At 44.1% G+C, this 21,888-nt stretch overlaps 1 long non-coding RNA gene across 1 annotated transcript in view; it reads left to right on the top strand.

Annotated features, from left to right (window-relative positions):
- LOC140197602 (uncharacterized) overlaps window positions 1-20,079 on the top strand; it is a 62,893-nt gene extending 42,814 nt beyond the window's left edge. The window contains exon 3 of the long non-coding RNA XR_011885971.1: window positions 19,557-20,079. This is a non-coding gene — a long non-coding RNA (uncharacterized lncRNA). The remainder of the gene's footprint in view (window positions 1-19,556) is intronic.
- Window positions 20,080-21,888: the final 1,809 nt, after the last annotated feature.

Genomic DNA, 21,888 nt, shown 5'->3' with positions numbered 1-21,888 from the left:
CCATCAGTGAGCTACTCATTGATTGGGGGAGCTGGACTGGGTGCAGACCGTGTTCCTGCTTGCTACAGGAAGGCATCAGATTTGGTGCACAAAGGCCGTATACAGCCTAACCGTGGGTTATTATCTTGGATGTTTCTCTTGCAGTCACAAGACCCTGTGGGACAGTGATAACGTAAGATGCCGCAAGCCTGTTACCCTTGTTTGGAGGTGTGACAGATGGCAGGGAAGCTGTGTGGCCTCAGTTATAGCTGTTGCTGCAGCCCGGGAGAGTAGTCATCAGAGGCAGTGTAGCGTGGCATCTGTGCTGGGTTGGGTGCTGCCCTCTACTTTTCGATCAGTGGAATGACTGGCTGAATTGCAATGGCGGCACACTGCCCAGAACTGCAACATCAATCTGTGGGATATGTTGCTCAGGGACTTCAGAGATATATATATATATATGTTTTTTCGCTTTTCTTCTTATTTTGCTTGCTATGTTGATTCATGTGCTGTGTATGTTTTTGCAGCTTAGAATAATACCGTAGAAGAATACTGTCTCATTCGGCTGTACTCCTGTATGGTTGAATGACAGTTAAACTTCAGTTTGATTTTGACTTGATTTGAAAGGGTACAGAGAAAATTTACAAGGATATTTCCAAGACCTGAAGACCTGAGCTACAGGGAAAGGTTGAATAGGTTGCGACTTTTTCCCTGGAGCGTAGGAAAATGAAGGAAAACTTAATAGAGATATACAAACTTATAAGGGGTATAAACAGGGTAAATGAAAGCAGCCTGCTTCCACTGAGGCTGGGCAAGACGAGAACTAGAGGTCATAGGCTTAGGGTGAAAGGTTAAATATTTAAGGGAACCTAAAGGGAAACATCTTCACGCAGAGGGTCGTGAGAATGTGGAACAAGTTGCCGATGGAAGCGGTGGATGCAGGTTTGAGTGGAACACTGAAGAGAAGTTTGAATAAATACATGGATGGGAGAGTTACAGAGGGCTATGGTCCCACAGCAGGTCGATGGACTAGGCAGAATAACTGTTTGATATAGAGTATTGTGTGTTTCTGTGCTGTACTGCCCCATAACTCTTTGGCTTGCAGTCCCTGATATGTCTGTGTGAAGTATGGACATTCTCCTGGTGACCGTGTGGGTTTTCCCCAATGCTCTGGTTTCCCCTTGTGCAGGTTGGTCAGTTAAATGGTCACTCTAAGTTGTCCGTGGTGTGTAGGTGAGTGGGATAATCTGAGGGGGGTTGATGATATGGCTAGGGAAGACGGGGTTAATGCTGGAGTGGTGTTAATGGTCAGTGCAGACTCAGTGGATGGAAGAGCTTGCTTCCCAGCCACACCAATCCATGACCCTAACAACAGCAAAGAACATAGAACAGTGCGGCCACAAGCTCAGCAGGCCAGGCAGCATCTGTGGAAAAGAATAAACAGTCGACGTTTCGGGCCGACACCCTTCTTCGGGGGGTCTCGTGTCTGTGCTTCGGGTTTCCAGCATCTGCAGATTTTCTTATGATTGTGATATAACAGGAAGAGACCCTTTGGTCTACAGTGTTGTGCCGGACAAATTAAATTAGTTATCAAATGTCCAACTAAACTAGCCTTCTGACTCCACAATGTCAATATCCTTTCACTTCCTGCACATTCATCCGGCTATCTTAGAGCCTCTTAAGTCCCTCTATCATATTCCCCTGCACCACCACCGCCACATGCAGTGCATTCCAGGCACCTATTCTCAGCCTATAAATTCAACACAATATTCCCTTGTAGATAAACCTTCACTTTCTGCAGCCAAAAGTCAAATTTTACTGATGCCATTGTTCTCTTACAGACACAAATCAGTTCCAGGTTCTCATTATGTCCTGGAACTTATGGACATGCATTGAGTTGAATGGAATTCTATATGTGTTTTGACAATGTTTTGGCCAATTTCATTATCATATGACAGGAGTTGGCAAAAGTCTACTAGCAGCAGCTGTTGTAGATAAGTCTACATCTGACAAGTGGGAGTAATTCAAAACTGAACAGACCTCAGTGCCAAGGTGTTCCTGTAAGGATGAAAGGTAAATCCAACAAGCACAAGGAATCCTGGATGCAATAGGATAGTGAGAGTTGGTTATAAAGAAAAAGAAGCATATGGCAAGTACAGATAACTGCTAATAGAAGAGACTCAACGTGAAACAGAAATTAAGTGGACAAAGAGAGGACATGAAACATGCCTCATGCATAGGATTGAGGAAAATCACAAAGCACTTCAGAAATCTATTTTAAACAAGAGGGTAAGCAGGGAAAGGGTAGGGCCCATTAGGATCCAAAAGGGAATTCTGTGCATGGAGCCAAAGAATGTCACAGAGGTCTTAAATGAATACATGCCTGTTTTCCAAGGATAAGGAAATTGCGGTTGGAGAATTGCGGGAAGGTGACAATAAGATACTGGAACAATAAAAAGGAGCAGGCTTTTGATGTTTTAACCCAAAGTAGATAATTTGCCGTAAATCTGATGAGATGGATCTCAGACTGTTATGGAATGTGAGGGAAGGAGGAGACAGCCAGGACTCTGACAGTTTTTAAATTGGCTACAGTTGAGTTCCTAGCTGATTGGAATACATATAATGGGCATTGTGCTAAACCATATATATATATGTTGTAACTGGGTTACCTGTCTGGACACGCCCTTCTGCTGACTGCTCCTGTGGCTCCTCCCACAGACCCCTGAATAAAGGCGACTGTGCCACTGCTCCTCTTCTCAGTCCAGGGGCAGATACTCAGCATGGTCGAGGTCACATTTTACTGCTAATAAAAGCCTTTCAGTATTTACTCTACTGCCAGTATTTTGGAGTTATTGATAGTGCATCAATTTTATTAGCAGTAAAATGTGACCTCCACAATGCTGAGTTGATACAGCCAGTAAGTCAGAGGATCGCCATGGCTTCCGGGTCGCATACAACAGACATCTGGGGGGGTTGTATAGCGACGCTAGTGGTGCAGGGCAGAGAATATCGAGACTTTACATTACCGGTCATGCCTGAACTGTGAGCCCCTGTGCTATTGGGGCTCGACTTCCAGAGCCACCTGAAAAGCGTGACAATGGAGTATGATGGGCCCCTCCCACCAATCACTGTCAGAAATCCTCAGTTTTGTAGGAATATGTCACATACCCCACTACTGACCACACACACACACTGACACGCACATCCCACCCAGCACCATGCCAAATGCCGCACTACTGACACCACTTGCGGCCTCTCCACCCTCAGGATCCCTGCCCCACCGCTGTTCGCCAACCTGACCCCCGACTGTAAACCTGTGGCAACTAAAAGCAGGAGGTACAGTGCGGGGGACAGAGCTTTCATTAAGTCGGAGGTGCAGCGGCTGTTCAGGGAGGGGGTCATTGAGGCAAGCACAAGGCCTTGGAGGGCGCAGGTGGTCGTTGTTTGGAACGGGGAGAAGAATAGGATGGTCATGGACTATAGCCAGACCATCAATAGGTTCACACAGCTCGACGTGTACCCTCTACCCCGCATCGCGGATATGGTCAATCAGATAGCACAGTACAGGGTGTACTCGACCATAGACCTAAAATCCGCTTACCATCAGCTCCCCATCCACCGGGAGATCCGCCCTTACACTGCCTTCGAGGTGGACGGCAGGCTTTATCAATTCCTGCGTGTCCCCTTCGGTGTCACGAATGGTGTATCTGTCTTCCAGAGGGCGATGGACCGGATGGTAGACCAGTGCCAACTGAAGGCCACGTTCCCATATCTGGATAACATCACCATCTGGGGTCACGACTGGCAGGTTCACGACAACAATCTCCAAAAGTTTTTCCAAGTGGCCAAAGCTTTCAGTCTCACCTATAACAAGGACAAGTGTGTGTTCAGAACCACCCGACTTGCTATCCTTGGGTGTGTCGTGGAGAATGGAGTCATTGGCCCTGACCCTGACCATATGCACCCCCTGTTGGAACTCCCTCTTTCCAACACCCTCAGAGCCCTCAAAAGGTGCCTGGGCTTCTCTTCATATTACGCCCAATGGGTCTCTAACTACGCAGATAAGGCCCGCCCCCTGGTCAAGTCCACCACATTCCCCCTCTCAGCTGAGGCCCGCGCGGCCTTCAACCGCATAAAAGGGGACATTGCCAAAGCAGCAATGCATGCGGTGGATGAGGCCATTCCCTTCCAAGTAGAGAGTGACGCCTCCAACTTCACACTGGCTGCTACCCTCAACCAGGCGGGAAGACCAGTGGCGTTCTTCTCCCGTACCCTTCAAGGCCCTGAAATTCGGCACTCCGCAGTGGAGAAAGAGGCCCAGGCCATAGTGGAAGCTATTAGGCACTGGAGGCACTAACTCGCCGGCAAAAGGTTCACCCTGCTAACTGACCAGCGCTCAGTCGCATTCATGTTTAGTAACCAACAGCGGGGCAAAATCAAAAATGATAAAATTCTGAGGTGGAGAATCGAACTCTCCACCTGCAACTATGACATCATGTACAGGCCTGGGAAGCTCAACGAGCCCTCCGATGCCTTATCCCAGGGAACGTGCAGCAGCGCGCAGATCGACCGGCTGTACGCCCTACATGTGGACCTTTGCCACCCGGGGGTCACCCGGCTTTTCCACTTCGTGAAAGCCCGGTACCTGCCTTACTCCCTTGAGGAGATCAGGATGATGACCAGGGACTGCCAAGTCTGTGCAGAGTGCAAACCGCACTTTTACTGACCTGAAAAGGCACAATTCATCAAGGCCACCCGCCCCTTTGAGCGACTGAGTGTTGACTTTAAGGGCCCCTTCCCTCCACCGACCACAATGTGTACTTTCTTAACGTTATCGACAAGTACTTGCAGTTTCCCTTCGCCATCCCCTGCCCCGACACCACTACCACGTCAGTTATAAAAGCCCTGCGCAAGCTCTTCACTCTGTTCGGATACCCATGCTATATCCACAGTGACAGAGGGTACTCATTTGTGAGTGACGAGCTGTGCCAATACCTACTGGCTAGGGGAATTGCAACTAGTAGGACTACGAGCTATAATCCCCGGGGGAATGGACAGGTGGAGAAGGAGAATGCCACGGTGTGGAAAGCCACACTCTTAGCCCTCAGGTCAAAGGGACTGCCGGTCTCCCACTGGCAGGAGGTCCTTCCCGAGGCACGCCACTCCATCCGCTCCCTGTTATGCACGGCCACCAATGCCACTCCTCATGAGCGGCTCTTTTCTTTTCCCAGAAAGTCGACCACTGGAACCACCCTACCATCTTGGCTGACGTCCCTGGGGCCAGTGCTGCTCTGGAAACATGCAAGGAGCAATAAATACTCTCCGATGGTCGAGAGGGTTCACTTACTTCATGTAAACCCTCAGTATGCCTACGTGGTTTTACCTGATGGGCGGGAGGACACAGTCTCCATCCGCGACCTGGCGCCCGCAGGAGCACCAGGTCCCTACCCTGAACACTCCGTGGTGACTACTGACCCCGTACCCACCTATGTATGTACCCACGAGACACCGCACACTCCAAGCCCTACACAGACACCACATGACACTCCCATACCACGTGCACGAGGGATTAACAACGCCTAACGTGCTGGCACCTCAAGTCAGGCCGGAGCCAGCACAACCGCCGTCACCGATGCAATCACCACCGGTGCTATGTAGATCACAGTGACGGACTCGACCGCCTGATAGACTTGACCTGTAAGTATACTTCTTGTAAATATTGTCGGTCACTTCACCCTGCGGGACTATTTTCAAAAAAAGGAGGGGTGAATGTGGTAATCCATATATATATATATATATGTTGTAACTGGGTTAACTGTCTGGACACGGCCCTCTGCTGACTGCCCCTGTGGCTCCTCCCACAGTTTCCTGAATAAAGGCGATTGCGCCATTGCTCCTCCCACAGTCCAGGGGCAGACACTCAGCATGGTGGAGGTCACATTTTACTGCTAATAAAAGCCTTTCAGTATTTACTCTACTTCCAGTCTTTTGGAGTTATTGACAGTGCATCCGGCATGGGGGACGTGAGGAATAAGTGAGGTGTTTTACAGGTCTGTGCATCTGATGCAAGCTTCAGGAAAAATATATACACTTGGAAAGGCAAAGTTTGTCAAAATTTCTTCAGAGGAGATCCTATCTGATCAATTAAATTGAAATTTTCAGAGGGTAACAATATGTATTGTGGAAGGCAATACACTTAGTGCAGTTGACATGGACTTCAGGAAGCCTTTTTATAAAGATACTGTGATATTCACTTGGGAGGTATAAGTTTATACAATATTGATCAGTTCACAACTGAAGTCCTCTATGCTGTCCTGGTTGCCACATTATAGGAACGATACTGGAGGAACCCAGCAGATCAGGCAGCATCTATGAAAGGGGATAAGCAGTCAACATTTCGGGCCGAGGCCCTTCATCAGGTCCAGAAAGGAAGGGAGCAAAAGCCAGAATAAGAAGGTGGGAGAAGGGGAAGGAGTACGTGCTGTCAGGTGATGGGGAAGGTGTGACCGTACATGCTGGTAGGTGATGGGTGGGACCAGGTGAGGGGGAAGGTGGATGGGTGTGATGGATGTGGATATACTGGAGAGGGTGCAGAGGTTCATCAGAATCTTACCTAAAGTGGAGATTTCAGTTATGAGGAAATATTGTATAGGCAGGGCTTGTTTTACTTAGAGCAGAGGAGAAAAGGGGGGTGGCGCGGTGCGGGAAGCTGACTCGTACGTAAAATGTGAGGGATGTGTACAGGAAATTGGAAACTTTTCCCACAACAGAGATATCTAAAACTAGGGGCATAGATTTACAGTAAGGTTAGAAGGTTCAGAGGGGGTCACTTACAGGGTCGTTGTAATCTGGAGCTCACTGCCTGAGAGAGTGGTGGGGACTAAGACCATTGCAACATTTAAGTCGTATCTACACAGGCATTTGAAGCACTGAGAGACAGAAAACTGCAGACCAAGTTCTGATAAATAGGAATTAGTGTAAATGGTTACTGAATGCTTCGCATGAATGAGTTAGGCCAAGGGGCCTGCTTCTATGCTGTATAACTCTGGCAATCTATGAGTGCATCATTTAATATAACTTAAAAAAATAATTAACATTTGAGTTTCCAAAGTTAAAATGAAATATGGTTTCAAGATGGTGTTTGCCATCCAATCAACGTTGAGTTCATGCCAAGAGTTTTTCGGTCATGAAGCTACAGTGATGTCCAATACAACAAACTCTGAAAAATCCACCAGTCTTTGAGTGATTGTGACATTACATTGACAGAATCGGAGAACTGTGACAACTCACAAGAAGGCCAATTGACCCATTAAGCTTTCAGCTGGAATTGGCAATATTTTCAGATTTCCTAAACATCCTAAACACATACTGCTTCTTTTGATCTGGTGATTGATCGTTCTCCCCTACAGAAGTGGAATTACAGAAACTGAGAATCTAGCCCACTTGTTTCAGGCAAAGTAGGACAACTGCTCTTCTGAACTTTGACCCTGACACAAAAGTAGTTTGCTTGTAGGAGAAACCACAAATACAAATTACTCATAATTGTGCATGGTGGGCATCCAGGGATGGGAGTAGAGGTCACAACTGCAGAACTGAAAGAAGATCTTGGCCAGGTCACAGACTGGGTAGCCATATGTCACAGGGCAGGATGCTAAGGGCGGATATGAGGACCTTTGCGAAGTGTTATGATGAGAATTAGATGCAGTCAATAGGCCTTTCTGCAGTATTCCTATTTAATGTGTCTGGCCTGTTCTTGTGCTGTTGTACTGTGCACAAGCAGTTTAAAATGGCATCATGGTCAGCACTGCCTCAAGAACGTGGCATCCTTCCTTAAGGACTCCCATCACCCAGAACATGCCCTCTTCTCGTTGCTACCATCAAGGAGGTGGCACAGGAGCCTGAGAATACACAGTCAATGTTTCAGGAACAGCTTCTTGCTCTCTGCCATCAGATTTCCGAATGGACAATGAATCCATGAACATTAGCTCGCTCGACTTACAGCATCTAATTTAAATTTCTTACTGTAATTTATAGCTTTTAAGAATTATTATGTATTCAATGTATGCTTGCCACAAAACTAATTTCACGATAAATGCCAGTGATATTAAACCTGATTCTGACTTAGATTCTGATATTGTGTGCTGCAAGGCCTATTCCTGTGCTGTGCTCTTCTATGTTTTAAACCTATGTCTTCTAGTTTTACACTCCCAAATACCTGGAAAGAGATTTTGACTATCTACTCTATCTATGCCACTCTTAACTTCATAAAATTTGAAACACCAAACATAAAAATTGAAATTATCTGTATTTTTATAACTTTATTTTTAGTATTTTTTAAAATTTTAATCTTCTGGAGAATTTCCTGATCAGCAATGGTTCTAATCTGCAATTGTTTGATGATCTATTATCCTCATTAGGTGGCAAATTTAAAGGTTCACCCCACATTGGATGAAATTGGGCATATTCCCAACATTAGTTCAGGTTCATGCAAATCTGGAACAATATTTTACCTGTCTTTGGACTGCAGAGGATGGGTTTAATGTCCTGAAGACCAAATTTAGGAGAAATGCCAAGAAGTATTTCTTTGCACAGATACATGCAAGTACAGCAGCTGTAAAAGTTTGCCTGGAATAAGCTCAAGTCCAGGATAGTAGGTTCATTCAAGAAAGAGGCAGTTGTGTTAATTAGAAGACAGTGGAAGTATGAGATCAATTGGGGTGAACATTTTCTCCTTGTGCTGGCCTTGTCTTAATGATGTTCACAATACTGGCCTGTGAAGTTAATCTTAACAATGTACTTAATCAGTGGTGATCAACTTGGATAAATACAATTCACACTGCACTTCACTAAAGAATTTTGCTTCCTCAGATAGTTTGTTCCCTTGTCACTATATCTTTAACGATCCTTTTACTATTAATGTCAGCACCAAGGCTTTGGAATGCCTTTTATAACAGACACAGTTCTATTCTTGTTTTGTCATTAGCTCCCATATATTAAGATGACATCTATTATACATACCCTTTGTTTCATCTATATATTTGGCCAATGGCACTAACCCAAACGTTCTCCTTCTCCTCCCTCCCTTCAAGCATACAAAAGCCTAAAAGCATGTGCTAACATGCTCAAGGACTGCTTCTATCCATCTGGTTATGGATGAAGAGGAGAGATGGTAGCTGGGCCCTAAAAGGACCCATGGGCAGCCAGATGTGAAGGCGGTGCTCTTGGGACACCGGGTTGCACTGTTGAGCCCTCTGGAAATGCAGTGGGCTTAAATTGACAAAAACGCATAAGAAGGAGGGTGTCCCCCAATGACCCTGGGAAGCATCTACCACCCACCTCAAGATCTTGACGCTATGACCCAAGCTAGGATCTGCTTATCAAAGGGATTGAAACTTCTGGTCCTATGAGCTCGAACTATAAATCTGATTCAACAGTGACTGATGTGAAAAAGCAGCCAACAACCAGGGAAAGTCCTGGTGACATCTTGGAAAGACAGATGACAGGAGGGAAAGACCCCATTGGGATTGCCATGGGCTAGCTACCCATTGCAGTAGACTCCTCTTGCCTGAGTAGATTATAGGGGTCAACCATTGATGGCTACAAGAACTACAAAAAGAAAAATACCCCCAGAGTCAGCGAGAGCGGGGGCACAAGATCACTCAAGGACGGATATTTCGGTAACACAACATGGCATGACTTCAACTATGAGAAACTTAGGCAGTATAGTACTCGAGTCAGTGACATCAGCAGGAAGCACACTCCAGAGCTTCATCCGTGGCTGGTCCAAAGTAACATCAGCTAGGGGCTTGAAGATACACCAGGACAGGATGAAGTGCTTGAAGGAGACAAGGCTGGGACCTTGCATCGACCAGTATTTCTGAAGGGAAAGGATGAGTAAGTCAAAAGAAGTTGAGCGGTAGGATGGAACCCAAAGTCTGCAGAGCATCAGTAACCCAGGCACAGTCTCAGAAGGGTACATCAGCACTGAAGATCACTGTTCACACAAAAGACAAAGCCAGCAAGCAGAAAACAAGCTGCAGGTGAAAAAGCAATTTGTGAAATGACTGAAAACCTGCAACAAGAAGGAGTGGGCAATGGTTAACTCTTGAGCAGTACTCTTAAATGATCCCCCTCCACAATAAAGATGAACTTGCAGCCTTACAATCTACCCCGCCATGTCCTTGCATCTTATTGTCTGCTTGCACTGCACTTTCTGTAGCTGTAACACAACTGCAATATTTATTCTGCATTCTGCTAATGCTTTTCCCTTGTATTCCCTTAATGGGATGAAATGATCTGTATGGACAGCATGCAAAACAAAACTATCCAAACTTTCCTCAGTACATGTGATAGATTAACTTATCAATTCAAATTGATCATTTTACCAATCTAACAACTTGTTAGGAAAGAACCCTAACAGAAGAATAAGTTTTAAGCTTGGTAAAATCTTTGCCAAAACATTATTACTCAAAAGAGCTTAAAGTTTCCTTCTGCAGCATTTTGTGTGTTGCCTAGATTGTTGTGTAAAAAAGAGTGAGCATTTATACAACTGGGGAACGGCCATGCAAGTAGAGAATGATTGGTAAACATTTTGGAGCAGGCAGAATTCAGGTTTAATGGGTTACCATGACTTGCCTAATAGACACACAATAGAGAGTCCCACGTACTGAAAACAATTTACAAAGGGCGGATTTTTGTTTTCACTCTGTCCCCTTCTCTCATTACAACCAGCCTTGCTACAGCATTCCAGGACCAGCAGAGTTTTGTGCCGCACTCTGCGGACAGTCAGAGAGATTTAGAGTTCACTCCCCATATCTAATTGATCCTGAATTGGAAAAAAAACATTCAACATGGTGACCAGAAAAAAGTTCATCAGCTGATAAGTCTACAAATTTCTTACCAAGAGAAGTTCAATATATAGAAAGAATGAAAATGGCCGGGAGATTTCTTTTTCTCATTTTCATACTACCTTACAATATAGAAAGAATCATTTTAGCCCATTAAATCTATGCTGACTCAGAGAAGTTTCATTCTCCTCAGAATTTGTACTACTGTCCATCAACTTCCTCTAGATTCTCGCGCTCGCCTACACACTTGGGGCAATTAAGAGTGGCCGATTATTCAGCCAAGCTGCACATCTTTGAACTGCCCTACTGAATTCCTCCAACGGCTTCTTTGCTCCTGATTCAAGTATCTGCCGTTTCTAGTATCTGCACAACTTCAGGATACGGGATGAAACCAGAGCACCTGACCGAGACGATCTCAGGGAGAATATGCAAACTTTACGCAGACAGAGGATTGAACCCGAGTTGCTAAGGTTTGAAGGTAACAGCTCTACTGGCTGTATCACCTGGCCAGTCCATTTGAATGCATGGAGATACTTTGCTGAGAGTTTGGTATCACTGATGGGCACAATATTTCTTTCCTACCCTCTATTGTCCTATGGTTGGTGGGGGTTAGCCATCTTGTAGAACCTCTGGTGAATGAGAACCACAATGCTGTAGACCCAGCAACCAATAAGAAGTGTTGATATAGTTCCAGTATTGAGTTTGATTTGAAGGAGGGAGGGCAAGTGGTGATGTCCTGAGGTATCAGAAGCCCTCGTCCTTCTCGGTAGTAAAGGTTCAGGCTTTTGAGGTACTGTCAAGGTAGCCTACATGAGTTATCACTCTGCATTTTGTGGTTTGGGTGGTAGGGTGGAGTTATGTCTCTACAAAAGGAGGTGTAAGGAGCTCCTTCCCTCCACTAGCCTGCAGGTCACCCTTGGGCAAGGTGTAGCACATGCTTAATCTCCAGATCAGGGTCACATGAAGCCATGGGAGCAGGTGGTAGATGGTCATATGAACAGCTGGTGCATATCACAATCCTGGTTAAGTGACTACTGATGCCAAGCGGCCAACCTCTGAAGAGTATGGATAATGGCTGGGGTCACCCGTTTTGTAAAGACACTGCCCAGAAGGCGGCAACGACAAACCACTTCTGTAGAATTTGCCTAGAACAAATATGGTCGTGGGCCATGATTGCCCATGTCATACAACATGGCACATAGTGAATGATGATCATGGTGATATTATAGTTGGCACACGTTGTAACCACAGTGCGCTTCTAATAGATGGAACAAATACTTAGGGTGATGGATGTAGTACCAAGCAGAATCAGAATCAGGTTTACTATTACCCGCATATGTCGTGAAATTTGTTAACAGTAGAGTGCAATATATAATAATAGAGGGAAAAAAAATCAGAATTACAATATATAGATATAAAATCATTAAATAAGCAGTGCAAAAAATAGGAAATTAAAAAATAGGTAGTATTCATGGGTTCAAAGTTCATTCAGAAACCTGATGGCAGAGGGGAAGAAGCTGTTCTTGAATCACTGAATGTGGGCCTTCAGGCTTCTGTACCTCCTTCCTGATGGTGGCAATGAGAAGAGGGCATGACCTGGGTGGTGGGGAACTTTAAAGATGGACTGATCCTGTATAGTAGCGCCCCACCCGCCACCCATACTAAACAGTGATGCAGCCAGTTAGAATGTTCTCCATAGTACATCTGTAGAAGTATGCGAGTGTTTTTTGTGACATAACTAATCTCCTCAAACTCCTAATGAAATATAGCTTCTGTCTTGTCTTCTTTATGGCTGCATCTATATATTGAGTCTAGGTTAGGTCCTCAGAGAATTAACACCCAGGAACTTGAAACTGCTCACTCTTTCCACCTCTGATCCCTCTATGAGGACTGGTGTGTGTTCCCTCATCTTACCCTTTGTGAAGTCCACAATCAGTTCTTTGGCCTTACTGATGTTGACTGCAAGGCTGTGGCTGTAAAACCACTTAACTACCTGGTATATCTCACTCCAGTACACTCTCTTGTCACCATCTGAGATTCTGCCAACAATGGTTGTATCGTCAGCAAACTTATAGATGCCATCTGAGCCGTGCCTAGCCACAAATTTATGGGTGTAGAGAGAGTAGAGCAGTGGGCTAAGCACACACCCCTGAGGTAGTTGTCAGCAAGGTGGGGATGTTATTTCCAGTCTGCACAAATTGTGGACTTCCGGTTAGGAAGTCAAGGATCCAGTTGCAGAAAGAGGTACAGAGGCCTAGGTTCTGGAGCTTTTCAATCAGGACTGTAGGAACAATGGTGTTAAACACTGAGCTGTGGTCTGTCAACAGCATTGAATTGAATTGACTTTATTTCTTCCATCCATCACATAAACGAGGAGTAAAAAATCTTTACGTTACATCTCTGTCTAAATGTGCAATGTGAATTTATAGTAATTTATAATAAATAGTGTGTACAACAGGACAGGCAATATAACATATAAATACAATTGTATCAGCATGAATTAATCAGTCTGATGGCTTGGTGGAAGAAGCTGTCCCAGATCCTGTTGGTCCTGGCTTTTATGCTGCAGGACCGTTTCCCGGATGGTAGCAGCTGGACCAGTTTGTGGTTGGGGTGACTCAGGTCCCCAATGATCCTTTGGGCCCTTTTTACCCACCTGTCTTTGTAAATATGATAGAGTTCAACTTGAAATTTGATAGGGAGAAAGTAAAGTCTGATGTAGCAGTATTTCAGTAGAGTAAGGGAAATTACAGTGGTATGAGATATGAGAGAGGAGTTGGTCAAAAAAAATTGGAAGGAGCTGCTGGCAGGGATGTCAGCAGAGTAGTAAAGGTTTGCATTTCTGGGAAAAATGAGGAAGGTGCAGGATATATGTATTCCAAAAATGAAGAAATACTCAAATGGTAAAATAGTATAATTGTGGCTGACAAGGGAAGTCAAAGCTATTGGAAAAGCAAAAGAGAGGGCATACAACAAAGCAAAAATTAGTGGGAAGACGAGGATTGGGAAGTTTTTAAAAACCTACAGAGAGCAACTAAAAGAATCATTAGAGGGGAAAAGATGAAAAATGAAAGCAAGCTAGCAAATAATATCAAAGTGGATAGTAAAAGTTTTTTTCAGGTATGTTAAAAATAAAAGAGAAATGAGAGTGGATATAAGGCCGAAAGAAAATGGGGCAGGAGAAATAATAATGGGGGACAAGGAGATGGCAGATGAACTAAATTAGTATTTTGCATCAGTCTTCACTGGAAGACACTGGCAGTAGGCCTGATGTTATAGTGTGTGAAGGAAGAGAAGTGGGTACAGTTACTAAGACAAAGGAGAAGGTTCAAAAAGCTGAAAGACCTAAAGGTACATAAGTCACCCGGACCAGATGAACTGCACCCTCAGGTTCTGAAAGAGATAGCATTAGAGATTGTGGTGGCATTAGAAATGATCTTTCAAAAACCATTGGACTCTGGCATGGTGCCAGAGGACCGGAAAATTGCAAATGTCACTCCACTCTTTAAGAAAGGAGAAAGGCAGCAGAAAGGAAATTATAAACCAGTTAGCCTGACCTTAGTGGTTGGGGAGATGTTAGAGTCAATTGTCAAGGATGAGGTGGTGGAGTACTTGGTGACAAAGGACAAGGTAATACAAAGTCAGCATAGTTTCCTTCAGGGAAAATCCTGCCTGACGAACCTGTTGGAATTCTTTGAGGAGATTACAAATAGAATAGATAAAGGGGATGCAGTGGATGTTGTATATTTGGACTTTCAGAAGGCCTTTGACAAGGTGCTTCACATGAGGCTGCTTACCAAGTTAAGAGCCCATTGGATTACAAGAAAGTCACTGGCATGGTTAGAGCATTGTCTGATTGGTAGAAGGCAGTGAGTGGGAATAAAAGGATTCTTTTCTGGTTGGCTGCCAGCGACTAGTAGTGTTCCGCAGGGGTCGGTGTCGGGACCACTTCTTTTTGTGCTGTATATAAATGATTTAGATGATGGAATAGATGGCTTTGTTGCCAAGTTTATAAATGATACGAAGATTGGGGAAGGGGCATATAGTGTTGAGGAAACAGGTAGGATGCAGAAGGAATTAGACAAATTAGGATAATGGGCGAGAAAGTGACACATCAAATACAATGTTGGAAAATGCATGGTCATGCACTTTGGTAAAGAAATAAATGTGCGGACTATTTATAAACAGGAAGAAAATCCAAAAATCTGAGATGCAAGGGGGCTTGGGAGTCCTTGTGCAGAAAACCCTAAAGGTTAACTTGCAGGTCGAGTCGGTGGTGAAGAAGACAAATGCCATGTTAGCATTCATTTCAAGAGGTGTTGAATACAAGAACAGGGATGTGATGCTGAGGCTTCATAAGGCTCTGGTGAGGCCTCACCTTGAGTATTGTGACAGTTTTGGGCTCCTCATCTTAAAACAATATGCTGGCATTGGAGGGGGTCCAGAGGAGGTTCACAAGGATGATTCCGGGAATGAAAAGGTTATCATACGAGGAACATTTGATGGTTCTGGAATTGGAATTCAGAAGGATGAGGGGGGATCTCATTGAAACCTTTTGAATGTTGAAAAGCCTAGACAGAGTAGATGTGGAAAAGATGTTTCCCATGGTGGGAGAGTCTGGGACAAGAGGGCACAGCCTCTGGATAGAGGGGCGCCCTTTCAAAACAGAGATGCGGAGACATTTCTTTCACTGAAGGGTGGTGAATTTGTGGAATTTATTGCCACATGCAGGTGTGGAGGCCAGGTAATTGGGTGTATATAAGGCAGAGATTGATAGGTTCTTGATTGGATGTGGCATCAAAGGTTACGGGGAGAAGGCCGGGAACTGGGGTTGAGGAGGGGGAGAAAAAAGGATCAGCCATGATTGAATGGCGGAGCAGACTCGATGGGCCAGATGGCCTAATTCTGTCTTATGGTCTTATGGTCTAAATGTTCTGAATAATGGGAAGTTCATATCTACAGATGCGCTGGGCTGTCTGCACCACTCTGTGCAGAGTTCTGCAACTGAAGGAAATACAGTTCCCATACCAGGCAGTGATACAGCCCGTCAGGATGCTCTCAATTGTGCCCCTGTAGAAAGTTCTTAGAATTTGGGGGCCCATACCAGATTTCTTCAACCGTCTGAGGTGAAAGAGGCGCTATTGTGCTTTTTTCACCACACAGCCGGTATGTACAGACCATGTGAGATCCTCGGTGATGTGTGTGCTGAGGAACTTAAAGCTGTTCACCCTTTCAACCCCAGATCCATTAATGTCAATAGGGGGTTAGCCTGTCTCCGTTCCTCCTGTCGTCCGCAACCAGCTCCTTTGTTTTTGTGACTTCAGTACTTGTATGCATCCTGACATAGGTACTTATATTGTCTAGATGATACAAGGCTGCGTGAATAGCCAATGAGATTGTGCCCACTGTAAACCTACTGGGGCAATAGGAAAATTGCAGTGGGTCCCGGTCCTTGCTGAGACACGAGTTGATTCTAGCTATGACCAACCTCTCAAAGCATTTCATCACCATTGATGCGAGTGCTACTGGACAATAGTGAGCTGAATGACATCAAGGAAAGTAAATCGCTGAAGAAACATCTAAAGATGGTTGGACATTGGCTTTTCATTCCACCTGCCTGCACTGCATAACTTGTTTCACATTCATTGAGTTTACCAGATGCAGCTCCTGCCATTTTTATCATTCCCATTCCCATTCTAACATGTCAATCCATGGCCTCCTCCACTACTGTGATAAGGCCATGCTCACGTTGGAGGAGCAACAACTTGTATTCCGTCTCGGTAGCCTCCAACCTGATGGTATGAGCATCAATTTCTTAAACTTCTGGTAATTACAACCCCCTCCTCTCTTTCACCATTCCCCATTCTTGATTCTCTCTCACACCTTCTCTCCTCACCTCCTCTGTTGTTCCCCCCACTTCCCATTCTTCCTTAGTCTTCTGTCCTCGCCTACCACATTTCCCCTTCTTCAGCCCTTTAACCAATCAACTTCCCAGCTCTTTACTTCACCTTTCCCCTCTCCCAGTTTCGCCTATCACCTGCCACCTTGTACTTCTTCCTCCCCTCCCCCACCTTCTTATTCTGACCTCTTTCCCCTTCCTTTCGTGTGCTGTTGAAGGGTCTCAGCCCGAGACTTCGACTGTTCATTCCCATCGATAGATGCTGCCTGACCTGCTGAGCTCCTCCAGAACATTATGTGTATTGTCATTGTCGAAACTGAATCTGGAGTACAGAAATACAGAAAAAAACACCAATTCCCAATTTCTAAGTCTAAAAACAATCCTTTCCTTTATTTAAATATGAATCTATCTATGTATCACTAATGAATTATTCCTGATAAAGGGTCTCAGCCCTAAATGTTGACTGTTTAGTTGCTCCATAGATGCTGCCTGACCTGCTGAGTTCTGTGTGTGTTGCCCTGGATTTCCAGCATCTGCCAGACTTCTTGTATCAGCAGTGATGATGCTGCCGGACCTCCACAGTATTTCAGTCTCTTTCTTGCAATTGTCTCATTATGCAGGGTTTTTTTATGCCACAGAAGATTTGTGTTCCTTCAGCTTGGAATGACATTTGATGATGTGTCATAAATCAGTATTTAAAAAATAAATTAAAACCTTTGGGGTTCATGGAGCCCTTCCAATCCAGTACTTGAGTGCATGAAAAATCACTCGCAGCTGCTGTGCCAGAAGTCTCGAACCTGAAGTGAAACACAGAGACAATGTATGTTGCCCATACATTCTCAGCGAGATAAATTTGAGAAAATTGTTATGTCAGCTACAAATCTGAGCACTGATTTTTTACAATGCTCTGGTGATAGTATGAAGTTGAAGTACTGACAGACACAAGGCATCAATTAATTTTGTGATGAGGGAGTTATAGGCACAGGAACAGAATAAGTCCACGCTATAGGCATATGCACACTTCATCAGTTTTAAGTCTCCATTATAATGAGGCACCAGTGCTGAACTTTACAATTTCGGGCATACCTCCAGCTCTGATAATCACCTCAGCTGTAAAATAGAAAATAGCTGTGCTTATATTGTGCCTCTTACAACCAAATATAGTCCAAAGGTGCCTAGCAGCCAGTGTTAACCATACTCACACCTTGTAACAATGGAAAAGCAACAGCCAGCTTGGGGGCAACAACTTCAGCAGGGGTAATGAATTAATGAGAAGATGGTAAGTGTTAAGTTGTTGGCTAAAAGACAAATACTGGCCAGGACACCATTTAGGTATGAAGACGGTAGATAGGGCCCTATAAAACAGCACTTCCTCTGCTCGACATTGAATCATCAGCCAGAGACATAGGCAGCACCTTAACCCTTGAGTTTCTGGCATGAATTAAGAGTGCAATCTCAATTACAGCTGCCACATGACAAGCTGTTCACAAGACCAAAAGTGCCTGGCTGGCCTGGTCAGCAGGTTAAAATAACATTGCCCCTCCGGTTAATGCAGTATTTTTCTGTGCATGGGAACTTAAATCTCCTTCTATAATGAAATCTCTAAACCTTCCCACGTACATCGAAACATACAGTGAAGTGCGTTGTTTCTGTTAACAACCAATGCATCCAAGGGTTGTGCCGGGGGCAGCCTGCAAATGTCATCTTCATATCCTGGTGCCAATTTAGCACGTCCACAATGTAAAGTAAGTAAATTCAAGGTAAATCAAAGTGTTATCAAAGTAGGTGTGTGTCTTGAGCTTCAGTTTCTTGCAGCCTCCAAAGTAGAACAAAGAAATACAATAAAATCAACAAAAAACTCCAAGGACTGACAAACAACCAATGTGCAAAAGAAGAGAAACTGCAAATACAAAATAAATAATAAGTAAATAATACTGAGATCATGAGTTGTAGAGTCCTTAAAGGCAAGTCCATAGGTTGTGGAATCAGTTCAGAGTTGAGCTGAGTGAGATTATCCATGCTGGTTCGATAGCCTAATGTTTGAAGGGTAACAACTGTTCCTGAATGTGGTAGTGTGAAACCTAAGACTCCTGTGCCTCCTTCCCGATGGCAGCAGTCAGCAGTGAGAGAGAGAATGGCCTGGATGGTGATAGATGCTGCTTTTTTGTGGCAGCGCTCCTTGTTGATGTGCTCAGTGGTGGGGAGGGCTTTTCCTGTGATGAACTGGGCCGTATCCACCGCTTTTGTAGGCTTTTCCATTCCTGGACATTGGTGTTTTCATACCAGGCTGTGATGCAACCAGTCAGGATACTCACAATAGTGCATCTATAAAAACTTGTCAAAGTTTTAGACTATTACAGGCAGCAGCAACAATAGCAGCAAAACAAACTCCTTTCCCATTCTCCCACACACACACACAGACCTCCAGTCCCAGGACAAGGTACCCCCAGGTCTCCAGTCCTTGGCCTCAGACTCCCAGACTCAGAGACATCGAGCCTCCAACTTCCAGTCCATGACCTAGACTCACGGACTTACAGAGTTTATCTTAATCTTTATCCTGTTACCTCTGCGTCACAGATCTTCACTTTCTACATAACTGAACACATATATTTCAGGAGACATTAGGAATCGCTTTAGCTGCCTAAGTCTTGTATGAGTAAAATGAAGGTGCAAGATTTTTACATCCACTCCTACCTGAATGCATCAGAAGAGAGTTTTCTTCACATTGCTGCTGAGAAAGTGATCAGGTTGTGCCCAGTACTATTGTATGACGCAATGACTGCACTTCTCTTGATGATCTTGAAATGCTAACTTTGTTTCTCTCTCCACAGATGCCGCCTGGCCCTATACATTATCACAAGCTATACTTACCACATTAGCCTGACTGAAGTTCTTTACCAAAAGCTATTTTAGTCCATGGACACGCCTTCAGACCTTCCCAATTATAAATCAGACAACCGCTAAATAAGCTGATATGACCTGGAGTCCTTAAGATGTTTTTGTATTATTCCAAGACATCAGTTGGTCATTAATATAGCAAATAAACTTTTTTTTAAAAACTGCATATCTTGGAAATCTGAAACAGGGTTATCACAGAGTGTTTTCAGTTTTGAATTTATACTCTTAAAGCATCCTGCAGACCTTTGTTTTATGAGAAAACTCAGGGCACCTTGCAAAGTAACTATGATGGCAACTGGGGTATCATGAGGATATGCAGTTATTTTTAGCTGGAAAAAAAAACCACAATCAGTTCAATATATGAGAACTTACAATATCCCTTGTGTTGACCTATTTCAAGAACAATTGAGCCTCTTTCTCCCCTTCTTGTTACAAATATATCAAAACTGACCCCTCTCTGTGTCTTCTCATGCACCACCAAATCTTGCCAAAACATTTGGTTGGAATGGAAATAAATTCATTGCAAATGTGATGATTTTACAGCAATTTGCCTTGTGTCTTCTGCACCATACTTCCTCTCAGTAGCCTCATTTAGCATAAATCAACCCTAATTTAGTGCTCCTTTTAAGTGTAACATTCAGCAATAGGATGACGTTATATCAAACAGCCAAGTCACTAGTTGAGGTGGACTGTATTTCCCGACTGGCTGTGATTCCTATCAACTATCTCTACCGGCATTGGAGGGAACTAATGAAGGGTACACTTTCACTGAATGCAAAGGGACAGCGCCACCATTTGAGTACATGACCACCATGTTAGGCGGTGGGCAGCTGGCTAGTGGGAAACTGGAGGTAGGAATACCCAATTGTTAGATGCATACAGTCCAGCCAGTTCGCATTCTGTCATGCGTGTGATAAAATAATCATGGATTTTTTGAGTATTCATGGCACTGAGCTGTCCCAGCAAAACCCTGAGAGAAGGAGATTTAAATGTCTTAGAAACAATCTCTTAGTTGGAACTGCGGACACGTATGCAGCCAAGGTTTTCCTTAATGCCTCTGTAATGTGGACATTGCATGCTGGTTGCCACCAGGTTGATCCAAATGCTTCAAAGGCATCTGTATGGATGGCCAGCAATAGGATTACTCATTCTCACTTTCATTGCTGCTTTTTACGGAAGACTACCTCTTACATATGCATTCACAGGGACTTTAAAGCCATCAGCCTGTGTTGTGTTGGATTGGTGAGAGAAAATGAAGGAAAGTTAGCGAAATCCCCCAACATTAAACATAGCTGTCTCCTAATGTTTAGTTCTGTTAGAATGACTCAGTTTGATAGATCATCACCACTGTGTTCTAAACTTAAATTCATTCAAGAATTGAATGCCAGAAGAAAAATGAAGGCAGTTACCTATGCAATCAAAGCAATATCCTAATTAGTATGGGGTCAAGGACCATGACAAAATTAATCTCTTTGGGGATCATAGGGAAGTTCCTCTGTGACCGGACTCATCTTGACTCCATAGAAGACTACTATTGATAAGTCATAGACTCAGAGAGCACCATAGCACAGAAACAGTCTTTTAACCTATCTAGTCACTGCTAGCTTGGCTTTCTTTCATGTCCCATCTACCTGTACCCAGACTATAGCCCTCCATACATTTCCCATCTATCTCCCTATCCAATCATCTCTTCAATGTTAAAATTAACATTGAAGAACAATTGCAAGAGTCCCAGCATATTTCTGTTGAGATCATGCATTAGCAGATCAATCTATAAGTCCTTCACCAGTTATCTTTCTTCAGTAAAAACATTCAGAAGGATGAAGGAATTTGCTACCAACATTATGATCACCACCTTCATGTACAGATCCCCCCACAGTGAAGCAGCCCTTACAGACAGGCACCACGCTCTGAGTAACACAAATGACATGCTGACAATTGGCATGTACCGCTGCTTACAGCAAAGTTAACAAGAGGTTTTCGCAACTAACTCCACTGAATAGCCAGTAGCCACAAATGTCCAGAAAATCCAGTATCAGCAATTTCTGTATGATTAGATTCTTTTCAAACAATAACAAACAGATGGAAAAAGTAGATGCCTCTGTAATGTGGACGTTGTATGCTGGTTGCTGATGATTCAAGGATGATTCAAATGCTTCAAAGGCATCCATCTGGATGTATGGAAGCTGGCAAAAGGATCATCCATTCTCACTTTCATTGCTAATATCTTACTATTTAGCTTCTTACCAGCTCTCTCATTGATTG

Source organism: Mobula birostris, chromosome 5 (assembly GCF_030028105.1).
Source record: "Mobula birostris isolate sMobBir1 chromosome 5, sMobBir1.hap1, whole genome shotgun sequence".
Classification (NCBI taxonomy): domain Eukaryota; kingdom Metazoa; phylum Chordata; class Chondrichthyes; order Myliobatiformes; family Myliobatidae; genus Mobula; species Mobula birostris.
Note: the sequence above shows the minus strand (reverse complement) of the source record. Positions and strands in the feature narration are given on the sequence as shown.